The sequence below is a fragment of the Apis florea genome, unplaced genomic scaffold, assembly GCF_048593485.1.
Source record: "Apis florea isolate Af1SG1 unplaced genomic scaffold, ASM4859348v1 contig_2839_pilon, whole genome shotgun sequence".
NCBI classification, from domain to species: domain Eukaryota; kingdom Metazoa; phylum Arthropoda; class Insecta; order Hymenoptera; family Apidae; genus Apis; species Apis florea.
In genome coordinates, this window is record NW_028256653.1 from 1,146,864 (window position 1) to 1,161,050 (window position 14,187).

Genomic DNA, 14,187 nt, shown 5'->3' on the forward strand with positions numbered 1-14,187 from the left:
TCTTACAATAATAAATAAAAGTGTAGGAAGACACGTATTTGAAAAATATATATTTATATACGTGTTACTCGCAAATTAAAATTCGTAAATTGCCGCAACTTTTTCCTTCTTTCTTTTTTCTCTTTCACTCTTATCAGTGCATACGCAGAAAACATAAATTTGCATTCATTACAATGCTCGTATTCATCCGTGTTTTCAATTGTTTGTACAAAAGTCTCTCCGACAATATTGCCGGCGCCAACAGTAAACACTTTGCGAACATTTTTAATTGACGTTATTGCCATGATGGTTAATGGTGAAACCGTGACATTTCAAAAAATTTGTGTCACTGTGAAAATATACTAGGCTCGTAAAACAGATAGAAACGTTGATAAATATTTAGTCGATAAGAAAGTGGACTGTGCCAATTTTTTTTTCGAACGATCCTTCGTTTCATCGCTGCAATTCCGTTTCCCTATTTACGGGGGAATTGATCACAAGATTGGCGAGATTGCGGTTGGAAAACGATGGATGGAAAGTTTGGAAATCCGATTTCTGCTTTTATTTTTGGCTTTCCATGACTTTTCGTCCGTTTCGAGGACAAATGATGGATTAATGATGGATTATAATTGCGTGATCGAGCGAGGATTGAACGATTACGCGAGTCGTTATCTTCTCTCAAGTTGTTCAATAATTGGAAATATACGGGTTACGTGTATGCATTACTTGTTGCGTGCTCCTCTCCATTGTGGGTCGCTGTCGAGTGTCAACGTGAAAGTTGCATCGTGATGCATCTTTGATTCAAAGAATATGTATTAGGAATATATATTCGAGGATGAAATTTTTAAGATTTATTTTTCTGCGCGAAAATTGTTGTTGGACGATTATTATTCTCATTTGCAGTGTCTGCAAATTTACAAAAAGTACACTCAATAACTATTCTTTATTCTTAAATGTATTAGCATTCTAATGTTATCTGTCATATTAAAGAATTTGATGCCACAATATTTGTCGAGTTATTATCTCGTTATTAAATTTATAATTAAAATTTGACGATGCTTTTATCATACATTTCATAATGAAATAAAATTCTTGAGGAGACAATGACTCTCACAATAAGATTTAGAGAGATAAAAATACGTGAACAAGGATTTGAGGATCGACGAGTTGAAAAAGTTAATGTATTTTTTTCTAATTTTGGACGAAAAGTGTCGTTTATTTCTTTTATAGAAATTTATTTATTTTTCATTTAGTATTAATACATAAATGTTTTTGATATGGATATACAGTATTAATGTGATATAATGCAGTAATAAAATTACAATTATCGTTGCATCGTATTATGTCATTAGATAATACCGATATGATGTGAGAATATATAACAAATGGAATCATCTTAAGCTTGAAACACTTCTATACAAAACGTTTTATAATTAATAGTTTCATTAATTATTTAAATACTCGTAATATTCTTATTAATTATTATAACATTTATTTAAATAATCTAATTTCGTGTTAATATTACTGGACATTCAATTATTGAAGTTCTAATAAAATTGAAGGTATAGAATTGCTTATAATTTATAGTTTTAAATAATATCTTAGCTAAATAATTCGACGAGTTGTTCGACCAGTCGATACAGGTTTTTCGAGTTCTTGATTATAATCATAATATTTATCTACTTAATATAACATCAAATAATTGAACATTAGAAATTAAAAGAGTTAGATATAAGAATTTAGATATTTATGTTAATGTACGCATTCAAATGTAGAAATTAATGTTAAGTGTTCTTTTTAAACGTAAAGTTTCTTTAGTTGATATTCATTTTGTACGATTCGAAGCAGCTAGATATAATGTATATCTATTGCATACATTAGTAATATAAATTTCTTTCTTCATACTTTATATGACATAAATGATTATTGAAATGTAATTGAAATTTAATAATATTACATAAATTTTCTGTTGCTATTATTTTAATTACATAATATTTCCATATTTCCATTTTATTCGTCTTCTTTCTGCAAATATTAAAATTATTAAAAATTGTATATTTGTAATCAGTTGGATATGCTGAAAATATAAAAAATTAATAATTCTTTATACATAATTTCCAAAAGATTGGAATAATTAATGCTTCATTCAGAATTCATTGAATTAATATTAAATTATATAATAATTACAATTTAATATCGATTTAATTCCATCGAAAAAATTTGTCTTAATAATAAAATGATAAAAATTAAATTTTTATTATTCTTGCTTACTATTTTCCATCCCATCGCATCTATCCCCAAATTACAATTTACAAACAATTCGACCATAATTTTCACAAGTGACAAAGAATAATGAGAACACCAGTCATAACAAAGAAAAAAACAAAAATAATCAAACTTACCATATGCTGAGTTTTCAAGTATTAAATTCCAACCTCGTAAAAACTGAAAACATTGAAATCCATCAGAAAAATATTGTTACTTTCAATATATCTCCGAATGTCGATGGTAAAAACATCGATGTTTACTGTCAATATATTTTCAAAACACGTATCGTTACTATTTCTACGCTGTATCCCTCCCCCCGCCCAAATGAGCGACGTCGACAAGTGCAGAGGGAAGGAAGAAAACTTCGTCACCTGTCTCGTAACTAGAATCTGCCGGGCGATCGAGTTGTCTGCGGTTCTCTCTGTGCGGTCGTTGGATAACGTCCAGCTCGTATCACCTTCGGATACGAATGCGTGGCATAACTTTGACACATTGATCTTAAGCCGATAAAACGTGGCGAAGCAGCGTAACATGCGGTCACGCTCGATCCGAGAAATAAAAAAAAATGTCCGCCGCTGTTCTTCCTGTTTCATGCGCGCATGCGCCGTCTGCGCGAGATCGTACAATTATGACGCTCGAAATTTCGAAACGTAAAAATGAATCTTTCTCGTGATTCGAAATTCTCTGTGAATTCAAGAGGAATAGTAAAGAGAATGTTGCGACAAATGTTGTGAATTTGTTTTTATTTAATTAATAAAATTGATTGATATTACGATAGTTTCTAAGAATGAAAATTTAATGGAAAGGAAAAATATGATTGTTCTTATCTTATTGATTGATTACAAAACTAAGTTTCAGAAGTCGAAATTTTTCAAGATTTTAGTTATTGGTAAAATTAAAGTAATTCTTAAAAAAATAAGCATTTTATGTTTCGACAATTTCAAAAGTTTCGAAATCTTACAAAGTTTCGTATTCGAGTTTTGCCAATTTAAAAATTATATAGGTTATATCGATCCATATTTAAACAATGTGTGGTCTACATGGATATCGCAACAAAGTGACGCAGTTATTAATTGTGACTTTAGATTTTCCGTTGATCGTTAGGGGAAAAAACGAGTTATCCTTTGGTGCGTTATTTCCCTCTTCTTATCATGATTGTTTCGCAAATATCGTATCAGTGGAAATTGTTACATTCCATGTTCTCGATTGTGGAAATGATATAAATAGTTATTTTTGTGATAATTAATCTGATTTTATTATTCATACATTATATATGGTAACGTGAAAGAATAATTTTAATTCATTGTCGACTTTGAAAATTGTTTATTTTAATCTTTGATAACGATTGTAAATCTGATTGTATATCTTATCTTATTATATCTTTTATATTACGAATAATTACATATTATAAGTTTGTGAATATCGATGATACATTTATATAGATAAATTTATATGATAAATATTTCAAAATTTACTCATTGTTTCTATTAAAAATTCTATTTCTCAAGGTATTAATACAAAAATTATTTTACAATAGAATACATCGAAAGAATAATTTTCAAAATTTTTTACAAGAGTACAAGAATTTTGAATTAAATATTTGAAAATCGAGGAAATTTTGAAACATAAATAAAATTGATTTATTTATTGATAAATTTATTAATAATTTTTATCGAATATGAGATAAATATATCTTTTTTGAATTTTTAAAGATTAAATTTAATATTAATTAGATAAAAAATAACCAATGATTTCTTATGAATGAATGAATGAATGAGTCACATGTTTCCGCGAATTTAAATACGTAGTCGAATCTCGTAGTATTTTACTGGAAATAAAATTACTGATGAGATCGTCATCAATTGTGAGAATTTTATATTGTATCGTCAATAAAAATTAATCTCGCAATGTCTATAAATACACATATTTCTATTTGAAAAGATTTTTCTTAATATAAATCGTAGCAGAGGTGGACGAACAGATTGATCAGATTCGAAACTTCCTTTACATCGTGTAATTAAAACCGGTAGATGACAGTGAAAGTGCATTTACTTATGCTAAATGTTGTGTAATATGTAGTTTGCATATGTACATATCACGACATAATTGAGTTCTATTAATTTATTTTCTTTTATTTATTTGTCTGTAAAGAAAATTATCTTTTTAATCATTTATATTTGTTATATTATATATTTAATTTTATTAAAATATCGAAAATTTTATTAATTATAATTATTTCTATAACCTAACCTCATATTTTTGTAATTGTTGAGAACACGAAGGATTGAGAAAAATAATCTATTATCTATTAATTTGTAATGTAAAAAAAAACGTATGAACAGTAACAAATTGGACGAGAAAAAAGAATTTAAGAGTAAACTATTAAAATATTCCATAGATTGATTCATTTTTTATCGTGAAGCAACGTCACGAAAAATCCGTTATTTTCTTCGCCTAAATTCCACAAGCAAACGCGATTCATGTCACGCTTTATCTGTTTCATTTTAAATCATCTTTTTTCGACGAAATTAATTTTACCAATTTTCTTCCGTATATCTTCCACCGCGATACTCTATACATTTGCTTGGGATAAAACGTGCATGCACGTATACACGTAACGTGAAAATTCAGCATACATGCATCAGTGTCAGTGCACTGACACGCACTTTCGCATGTGAAATCTTTAAACGTGTGCACGCACACGTATATGCGTTCTTTGCGGCAACGATTGGCTCTAACTTCTTTGGAGGGGATAAGGAAGGGTTCCGCGGTGGGGAGAGATGTGGCTACAATTCCACTCGGTTTCGCGTTGTGTGAGAGTGAGTGAAAACCAGTCAGTCAGTCAGGCGAGCAGGCAAGAGCATGTTCGGTACGGGAGGTACTCTGTTACGAGCACGTTTAAATGATTGTGTGATAGACGCGTGATTATAGATGTTGACGATCGAATATATTGTTAGTCCGTTGAAAGAAAAAGGAAACGAAACATCGTTGTATCTAAAATTTGATCGGTAACGATACACTGCCATTCGTTCACTGCCGCGAAAACGAGAACTCGAATTTTTATACTCATCGAATGCTTGTGTTCCCTCGGCATTTATTTTGGTTATCTTTTTGAGAATCTTAACAATTTCGTGTGTCTATCGTAACATCGTAATAACCGATATACTTAGTTTTGTTTTCATTTTTTTCTTTCGTGCCTTTCGGTCTGCGTTTTAAAGCTTGTGTAAGACGATATCGATAGATCATAGTCGCGGACACCAATGGACGTTTCCCACGCTAGTGTCGTGCCGCCAGTTTTGTTACACGTGACAAGTGAACAGAGGCTTGCAGAAAAATGCCCAGCCAAACTACGACTATTCTTCTTAAGTGTTCCATGGTGGATGTGCCTGCCCTTAATCACGTAAAATTGAAATCTCTGTACGGAGTAAGTACTTTTTGATATCACGTCTCGATACATAAATGTGTGCAATAGCGTGCATTTGATAAGGACCAGTCTCTAGAACGAATATAACGGTAAACAGGCACCGTACACTTTGTATTTATTGGTGACCCAAGACCAGTGATATATGGTCTTCGGAAAGAAGACACGATTCAAAAGATTTCTACCTGGGATATATATATGTATGTATGTATGTGTATATATATATATATATACACACACACACATATATATATATATATCGAATATTTTGTATCGCTTTTTGTTTCGATGGTAAGGTAGGGTTTTGTTTTGTTGGTTGCGAGAAGTTTAATGGATCCTTTCAAATCTTTCATCTTAATTTCTCTTCACGATATAGAGAAAGTTTTTGAAGCGATATTAATTATTCCCAAGCAATGATTTATCATCGTGCATACGATATGACATATTTTGATCTTCAAGATGAACATTCTTTACGCGAAAGAATATTATTTATATTTAGAGGTTATGTTATTTTTGTCATGCGCAATTCCGATATTTTTAACGAATCTAATAAGAATTTTTGTAACGCGTGAAGTCGTAAATTATTTCTAAAATCTTTCGAAACCCTTTGTGTGTCAGAACCGGCTGTTTCCTCGCAAAGCCGCGTGCGTTGACCACGTAGTTGTAGTTCGTTGATCGAGTGGAACGAACGAATGGTTGGTTTGAAAAAATCACCTTCCTATGGTGTGCACGCGCAGTATAGCCGCAAGGGCTCGTGACAGGGTGAATAAAAGGGAAGGTCTGACTACAGTGTCTGGAGATGTTTGTGCCTCATTAACGTTAACCTCATTCGACGCAAATGCAGATGCGTACACGAGCGGAGAGGCGTCTGTCCAGGAATCTCACGCTTGTCTACTCATAATAGCGTACGCACGTGTATTCATGAACATGTGTGTGTGTGTAAACGATACATAAGTTAAACGTGTAATAACGAATACAGTCTCACTGATGATGCATACAGTGCATTATTATAGTGTTTTCAGAAGCGTAAAGGTTTAGGTTATTTTAGGTTAGGAGAACATTTATATTTATTCCTGGTAAAAAATTGAAAAAAGTCGTTAAAACGTATGAGCATTTAAATTTTTTTTATCTTTTAGAAGAAAATAAGTACTCGGTTGACATTATTTTATTATTTGATCATAGTAAATGCGAGTCACGAGAAAGGAACCATATACGTTTGCGTGTTCATTTGTATAACGAAAGCGTAGTTTGATCGCACTGGTGCACATACGGTACCTTGTATTGACAAACGGACAATGGTCTCACATTTACAGTGCAAAACATTGCCGTACCGAGAAAAGTGTCAACCATGTTGTTTGTCATACTTCGATAAAGTATGTAAAGTACACCTTAATGTACTTTTCAAGAAATGACCGGGAAGAAAATATTAGGGGTAAAGAAAAAATATATAACAAAGATTCTCAGAATTTTTTATAGTCGTAGATTATTTCAATTATTGCAAATTTTAATTAATACATTAATCATTTTTGTGTACTTCGAAAATCACTATTGTTTTTTTAAAAATAATTAACGAATTTAATCATTCTCTGAAATATCATTCCATTTATAAACAGTCGAGGTACATAAGTCTTTATGTCGTACCGACAGACACGATAATATTGACTTTTCTACACCAGACAAAGCCGATTGTCTTCGTTTCTTATTCGTAAAAATCTTTATTTGATTCCTGCGGAAGGAATATTTTTACTTTGAAAACATATATCAATTTACATATTAATAACTTGCATTATCATCTGATACAAAAGTAAAAAATAATAAGTAATCTTTATTGATACATTAGTAATAACTTTCGTTATCGGATAACAGTCTGGCGATCGATATCATGTAACGTTGTAAGCAACGTGACTCCGCTCTTACCAAGTAGCCTCTTACGTTTTCTTGTGCATCCACGCTCTAAATATAAACGGACACGAGCACACGAAGTGTTGTTTTAATTCACTGTCACTGCTGCAGGAGGGTAGAAAGACACGTGTGTGTGGGAAATAGAAACAAACATAGCAAACTGCACGAAAGTGACGAAAAATTTAACGATCGCACGTGTGTGTAAATGTCAGTTAATATACATACGTATATAACTTTGAGTAATTTTTTTTTGTTTATACTTTCGATAAGCTTTAACGATAGTTCCTGACCGACAGATAAATAAATTAATCTATTACGAATAACACGATAAAGTGATCGATATTGCAGAGAAAACAATCATTATGTGTCGTAATTGCAAATATTGAAATGATAAGATTCTTGTAGAGCATTAACGTGAAAAAAAGCAGCAAAGTAATGATACGAAATCAATTTGCACATTTCATTGTTACATTTTTCGAACTCGTTTCTCTGTAACGTGTAATTGTGTAATTTAGTAAACAATCGTGATACTGTATTTCGCGGTTGAACGCGTAACATAACCTTTTTCCGAGAAACATTTACTTTTACACTATAATTTTCGCACGTGCAATCGATAAACATGTTCCTTTTTTTCTTTTTTTGACTTTTATTATTATCTAACTGGAAATCCATTGGAGTGTGTTAGAAAAGTGTGTGTATTCGTCACGCGTTCTAGACACTATCTTGAACATCTCCCAACCATGGCGTTGTAAAGCGTAGAGTGTAATGTGATCCATCCGAGTTTGTAAGTAAACGAAAACGATCTTATTGCGTATGAAGCATTTTTTCGCCTGGGTTTCCATGGTACTATAGTGGAAAGACGTGTCTGTAAACAAATAATATCCGTCATTTTTTCACCCGCGAATACGAACGTTCGCTATATATTTGGAATAGATTCAAACTCATAAATCGAGAATCAAAGATGGAAGCTATCGAAAGATTCGCCCGAGGCGTGTACCGTTGCCTCCCAAAATGTTATTCTGGAATGGCCTGGGGATAGAAATTACGCGTCTCGGGACCGGTATCGCTTTAATTCGATAACCTGTTTCCTTTTTATGCGTCGATTCCGCTCTCACAAAGACCAGGCTAGGGATAACCGTTGCTGTTTCTGCTTCGTTTTTTATCCGACCTCGTATGTACTATATATGTAATATCTGTACACCTAAAACGAAGTGACCAGGTCGAGCTTGTGGCCGTGAAAGTTCTGTTTCACTTGTTTACAGGCTATCAGGGCCATTTCTCGTAGCTTCCCCGCGACTCGGGTAGTTGTAAAGGGGTCTTTCGTCTGCCTCGAGGAAAAAGGGAGAAATTTTCGAAAGCGATGACAGATCTTTCCGAATCCATTGCACGCACTCATCTCTGCTCTAATTTTCCAATCTGTTGTTGACGTGTTTTCTTGATCGTTTTTCTCCTTACACTGTATGCTTGATTAAAGAGCGATTTCAATTTCCTTTTACGCAAAAGTGGTAATGATAATGATGTCAACCGGTACAGCACGAAGCGTTACAGTTTCCTTTTTTACAAAAGGAAGAAAAATTGACCTAGAAATTGAATCGTTTCTTTATTATTATTTGTGATATTTTAAGATTTAAAGATTTTTCTTTCGATATTTCTATAAATAACTTTCTTTACTTAATAATGCAACGATTATTTGAAATTATAGGTTAAGTTTTATATAGTCGAAGAATATTAATTTTTTTCTTTTTTTTTTAATTAAAATAAAAAATTAAAAGATATTTACATACACAGCGTGTTAGTCATTCATCTTGAAAGTACTTTAGGGAGTCAAACTCTACAAAAGAAATCCCATCTCTTTATTTCAATACTGCATCTAACCCTTACTATGATTCATTGTTCTTCGTGTACTCGACCCTATGGATCACAAGTCAAGTACTCTATTTCACCACCAGAGGGATGAGTGTCTGAATTCAAATGCGCGTTTCAATTTCGCGCATGTAATATTAAATGGCGACGCATATAACGGTGATAAAGTTTAGTGAGTGTAATTTTCACAAATGAAAGAGTCAGTGCAGTCAGTGATACGATAAAGTTATTTCAATGTCTTGGACGTGTTCTAAATGATTATGTGCTGAAAGAGAAGTAGCATCATATTAAGGTATGGAATTATACATTTCACGATTGATAACGACAACGAACGTTACGTTGCACGCTGTATACTTATAGACCAATCAGATGTTTATCAGACAAGTTAAACAATTTCCGATTAATAGTAACTAGCGGAACAAGTTTCTCTTTGCCCTGGGCAACAGATCAGATCATCTCGCAGACAGTCTTATGTGAATGCTGTTCGTGCACTTAATGTGTTTCGTTCCATTCACATCGTCTACTTATGTTATTTAATTATTTAATTTTATAATATTTCTGTACAATTCTATAATCTGTATTTTATATTTTTTCTTAACTCTTCAAAAGCTATTATGCTATACACATGGTATGATCGATATGCACGCGAATTTGAAATTGCACGAGATTATTAAACGTTCGATTACGACAGAGTAAATTGTACTTCTTAGAACAACGATTGGTGTTATAATAATAAGTTAATAGTTTCATTCGTGCTTCTTTTTTTTTTTCTCGAATATTTGAAACGATAGTTTTCATGTCAGAATAATGAATTTTAATTTTAATTTGATTGAATTTAATAATATGAAATTTAAATGAATATATAAATAGGAAAGGTGAAACTATGAATGTGAAATTTACTATAAACATTTATTTCTTTCATTAAATTTACAATATTAAAATATAATCCTTTCTCGATAAAATGATTATCGTTTTCAAAAATAATCAACAATTATTATCAAAAGTATCATTCCTGATTGAAAATTGTTTCATTTAATTCATTTTCTTCGTGCTTTCAAGATAGGTATCTAAATTTTGTTTAAAGCGTTGAGAAATTTGTTCGAACCTAACCTCACTAAGTATCTCTGTCACGGTGCTATATATTTTCTATTGATAGCATTTCTCGCGATCTAGTCACTGCTTTTTTTCGGCACGGAACAAACGTTACACTCAACGAAAGGGGATTTAAAGTCGATTCGACATAACCTTTCTCCAGTCAGCAATAAAATAATTCGCCTGGCAGGCAAACACTTGACTCCTCCCTGTCCTTTGGCCGCAACAGACGTCGCCACTTGAGCACAGCCCCTTTTTTCCTTCTGCTGCGTGCGCGCGCCAGTCAAAGCAGTCAAACGACGCACTTCGTTCTCTGCGTATATCTATACTTGTCGTTTGCTTCGTGTTCTCGCCGCGTTACCCTCGCTAGAGAGAACAGCGGTCCTTCCACGTTCTCTTTTCGCTCGAATTCAGCGTGTTTTTCGAGCAGGAGCACGCCTCGATCCCATTGTCGGTCGATCGTCTCTCTTTCGGACCTGTTTCTGTACCTGTTTCCACGATACAGAAGAGAAGAGCATCAATTGCGCACCCCGTGCACAGCACGCAATTAACTTACGCAAAAATTGCGACCACTCGAGCAAAAAGGTAATACGGTTGACATTTTTTGCGAGGGGGACGCTGGTACATTGCGAAAAACCTCCATCTTATTTCCTTAACGTTACGAGAAGAGAAGAGGTAAATGAGCTCTTGTTTTTCAACCGAGACGAATCGCGTTCCACTTCCGTTTTCTTTTTCTTTTTTTTTTTTTTTTTTTTTTCGAAAACTTATCGATTCCTAGAAGAACAGTACTATAAAGTATTTTGATAGTATATAAGTAGTTTCTTTACTACGTTCAGTTGAATTTCTTTATGGAAGTTTTTAGTGACTGGCTTGAAAGATTAGAAGAGAAGTGGTTTTGTGATTTCTTGGTTAGGTATTCCGGTTTAAATTCTGTGAAGTTGGGAGCAAGAAATTCGATAGGTTTGATACTTTCCAAGGTCGTATAAATATAGAGATCATAGCGCTTTGTTATGAAATATTATATCTAAGAATTATTTAGATAACAGAAAGTAATGAAAAATATAATTAGCTAATAACTTTGATAGTTATTAAAAAATATATATTTTTTAAATTAGAATTTATCATATTTTTAGTTATACAAAAGAGATACAAATATTTCAATAGTTTCCTTACATAAGAATCTAAAATTTAGAGATTTTGGAAGTTATTTTTATGAAAATAAAAAGTAAATTAATGAAAAATAAAATCGTTTCGAAAACTTTTTTTTTTTTTATAAAAATTTTCATCAATTTAACTTGCCAAATTCTCTTTCTTTCTATCGTTTTTTTTTTCGAGTCAATTATCGAGTCAAAACACGTAAGTACACGCTTGCTCGAACACGATCGTTAATTGGTCACGTGTATTAGGCTCGGAAAAAATAACGTGTAGAATTTTTCGCAGCGTACCGGACGAGCCATATCATGTCGTAACATACTGAAATAGGTTAAGAGTTAACCGTCTGTTGCTAATACCAGAAGCGGTTTCACCGATCAATGACCACTGGCTAATTAATACTTGTGAAAACGTCCCGACTAGGAAATCCTTCGTATACTTGCGTCAGTATTTGGCGAACATTCTGCTTAGAAACTAGAGATTAAAATATACGAAAAACTTTTACTTACTTTCAGAATATTGTTAATCCAGGAACGTATAAAAATTTATTTTATCGTGTATTCTAATAGCATACAAATATATTTAATGTATTCTTAAAACTTTTTATTCATGAAATATTTTACAGAAAGATAAAAATTAGAAGAATCGTATATATTTTATAATTAAAGTTTTTTTTCTTTTTATTAGATAATGAATTAAAATTTCATTTTTTAACTAGATAGATCCAATGAAACAATTAAATAAGAATGATTAATTGTTTTCTGAAAATAATATATTTTTAAAAAAATATAACAATGTGCAATAATATTCAGAGAAAATTGGATTTGAATTATTATCCTTGATTATTTTGTGATGATCTTGTTATTCCAAAATATTATTCGATAATTTAGGAAGAAGTTTTTTGCGTGTTAAGCTAGATATATATGTGTAATTAATAATTTGCGTATCATGGTTGTCATTAAGTGTTTTGCTCTGGTGCGTCGAGCAGCAAGATAATTGGCAACTGACCTCGATTTTGAGAATTATTATTCTTTCTTGCATTCTAAGATATATATCAATTTCGTGGACCACTTATAAAATACTCAGCGAATCGTGAATTTACTTTCGAATTTATAAAAAACTTAATTTAAGAAAAGTACAGTTTTTTGTGAAATTTTAAAAAAAGAATAAAAATAATTTTGTAATATTTATTTATTTTTCTATTGATATTTGTATAAAACGTAGACAAATTTCCTAATTGAAAAAGAAATATATATAATTAATCACAAAATTATTCGTTCGCCTAAAGTTCTAAAAATATAATTTTTCATTACGCTTTATTATTATTTTATTACTATTATTATATATATATATATAATTTTAAAAAAATAAAAAAAATATTTCAAAAATAGATTTATATATATATATATAAGTAATAGTTGATTTTTTTATTAGTTAAAATTTTTTTATCGAATACTTTTCACGGCCAAATATTTCAATTACAAATAATGTAAATTAGAAGATGAACAATAAAAAATCAACGGTTTGAATAACGTCGGTTATTTTTATATCGAGTCAACTTTGAAAGTCTAAAAGTTTCCTATATGAATGATGAATTCCATCACGAATCAGGTATCTAAAACTATGAATACAAAGCACGTATAAATGGTTATAAATCTTCGGGATTCAAATTTGTTCCGATTCATTTCTTCTTAACTCGATTCGTTCTAACTGGACGTCTTGATGATCCGAATCACTTGATTCTACTTTCTTTTTTCAACTTGAATAGGTGTAACATTTTTAAAAAACCGTGACCAGTCAAGACTTTTCATCTTGATTTATTTATAATACTTAATATTATTTCGTTATTAATTTAAAAACTTCATGTTTTTAACCATTCTTCGCATTTTTGCAAACTCGATACTTTTCAAATTTTAAATAACAAACGAAAAATGCTTCCCAAATTCTTTTATTAAAAGTAAAAAAAAAGTACAATTTTTGCACATTCAGGTATCGAATTATTTATAGATATAACAAATAAAACGATGATTTTTCATAAAGAATCAAAGTGATACAAGGTATGGGTCGAAGGATTGAGTCACTTTCAAATATTCTCACGATTCATTTCTATCGAGTATAATTCCTCGTAAACCGATTCGTTTCGAGCCGCAAACCATTTTCCATCCAGTTTCACAACTTCATTCCCATTTACCGTGCCACTGGCTTCACTTATGCTCACGCTTCAACACTTTAACGATCCAATAAAAACCTTTTTAAGGTTCCTCTATCATGTATTTCCGCGGTAAAGACAATCGTACGAAACGGTTAAGAACCGCGAGACAATAACTCACGCGTTTTATGGATAGGCCGTTCCCACTAGAGAAAGTAAGTCAATCGACTGTTGATAAGTTAGATCTCACAACAGGTCAACTAGCGGAAATTACGATTTTCTAAGAGTGAGACTCGTGAGCATCTCTGTTTGTGCGTCGTAATCGTGTATTTTTCAACCAATTTTCAATATTCACTCGAGC

At 31.7% G+C, this 14,187-nt stretch overlaps 1 protein-coding gene and 1 long non-coding RNA gene across 3 annotated transcripts in view; one reads left to right on the plus strand and one right to left on the minus strand.

Annotated features, from left to right (window-relative positions):
* The window catches only part of LOC100863102 (uncharacterized), a 226,362-nt gene that overhangs the window by 158,835 nt on the left and 53,340 nt on the right, over nt 1-14,187 (plus strand). The window lies entirely within an intron of this gene.
* LOC105735519 (uncharacterized) lies at nt 7,476-10,763 on the minus strand. The gene is made up of 3 exons (XR_001112107.3): nt 10,544-10,763; nt 9,355-9,698; nt 7,476-9,150 (listed from the first exon to the last, which is right to left on the minus strand). It is a non-coding gene; the product is annotated as an uncharacterized LOC105735519 (long non-coding RNA).